This window comes from Rhagoletis pomonella, unplaced genomic scaffold (genome assembly GCF_013731165.1).
Source record: "Rhagoletis pomonella isolate Grant_MI unplaced genomic scaffold, Rhpom_1.0 Rhpom_scaffold_00011, whole genome shotgun sequence".
Taxonomy (NCBI): domain Eukaryota; kingdom Metazoa; phylum Arthropoda; class Insecta; order Diptera; family Tephritidae; genus Rhagoletis; species Rhagoletis pomonella.
Window position 1 is genome coordinate 15,763,327 of NW_023458565.1, and position 2,199 is coordinate 15,765,525.

The following is a 2,199-nucleotide window of genomic DNA, read 5'->3' on the forward strand; positions in this document are numbered from 1 at the left end:
GGAAGATTTGAAAATATATAAATATATATGTGTATATATATATATATATATAAATTATAAGGCCGGTTAGGTTTTTATTTGGGGTTAGGGATCGATATGTACGTACATACATACATACATATATACATGTGTACATTAGGCATATGACTTTTTTTTAATTAAATATACCTATGAGGAAAGTAGGAGGAAACTCAGAGAAAAAAATTTATACTGAAAAACAACATACCTACATAATACATATTTGTGCATATGTGTATTAAAAATTCCATGTTAACCAGATTATAATTATGACTGCGATCAAAACTCAGTAGCCCGTTTCTGTAAATTTTCTCTACCGATTTTTTCTTTACTGGTAGAGAATATACGTCACTCTCTACTACTCATTAGCAGTAGAGAACAGGGCGGCGAATTCATATCTCAATTCGCCTTGGTAGAGAATTGTTATAGAAACGAGCTACTGAACCTAGAATTTTTTTATGGACGTGGAATTTTTTATACATGTACCTACATAATCATATGTATTTACCCTGCAAACCATTTTTTCAGAGTATTCTGAATAGTAGAGAAATTTTAAATAATTCGTAAAGATCTCATCCGATTTTTTCCGAATTTTCTTAAATAAAATAAGCTGCACACTTCGATTCTTTTTACGAAATTTCGGAAGAAAATCGGTAAAGCAATGAAAATAATGCTGCTATGTGAAGAATTTCTTTACGAGTTCGTGCCAACCACGTCATAAAATTTTCTTTGAAAATGCTTAAAAAAATCGTTACAGAAATGAGATACTCCTAAAGATTTCGTTAAGATATCGGGAACTTCGGTTTGCAGGGCATACCTATACCTATCTAATTAGTATTGAAAAAATGTGTTTTCCATATACATATATGTATGTTTGTTTTTTCAATTCAATTCATCAATTTTTTCTCGGAGTAGCCTGCGGGACCGTTTTCGTCAAAAATTTCTCAAGAACGGTATTTTGTAGTGTTTGGAAGTATCGAGTACTTTTGAGGATCGAGTTCTTTGGTATCGATACTTTTAAGAATCGGGTGTTTTTAAGAGTACTTTCTTTAAAAATAGACATGTTGGTAACATTACAATGCTTACTCTAGATATCTCGCAAGCTGGAGGCACTTTGTTCAAATCAATATATTAATACCAATTTACGTCAGCCTTTCGTTGAGCGGCGTTAAACCAACAGGGCTCAACCCCAAGGTTTGAGCTATACTATTGTAAATTAGACGTAAGATTTTTAAACTTGCTGTTAGGCTTAATAGATGTAAAATAAGCAGATCCAACAAATAAATGCAAGTATAATAAATAAAAAAATTTACGTCATATGAATGATTAATTGTACTGAGTACAAGTATTGTTATTGAAAACTCAAATTCGGTACAAGCATTTTTGAATAACGGTAAATGTTAATATAACTCAGTGCTTGAGTCTATTCGGCATTTAATACTGAGTACTTTGAATCGATCCTGAGTTCATATATGTATCAAAGAAGTGATTGGAACAGGGTATTTTTCAGTACTGAGTACTTTCGAGATCTCTTGTGAATACTAAGTACTTTGGAGTACTCAGTATCGATAATTTAAAACATCGGGTACTCTCGATCCTTTTGAGAATCGGGTTCTGAGTACTTTTGGTATCGATACTGCCCAACACTGGTATTTTTGTTGGGCTTACATCATTCCTTCTCCCCTCCTCATAGATACATATATTTAATCTTAGAAAAGAGCCGAATGTACATATCGTTACCTTAATATAGAAATGCCCTATCTCACATCGTCGTTGAAATACAAAAAGCCATAACTAACTAAAAATCCAAAAATTCACATTTAGATTGATTATGATGCATTTGATCGAATTATGTGTCCCCACGTCGTTTTATGCAATAAAATATATTAGATAGTTACGACTTTTTTGCATTTCAGCGACGATATGAGATACATACGCATGAAATAACTAACTTGGAAAATAATTTTTTATCAGGTATTATAGCAGCGATGACGATACTTTCCAAAACGAGGAGACAAACAATGACGATGAAGATGTCTGGGGACCTTTACCATCACCAAAAATGGATGAAGACTCCCAATCGAGCTTTTGCGCGCCATCAAATGAAGCCACTCCTGCTATTGAAATTGAGGAGAATGTTAAACCGGCTTTCACAGAAGTTATACAAAAATGTAGCGATAG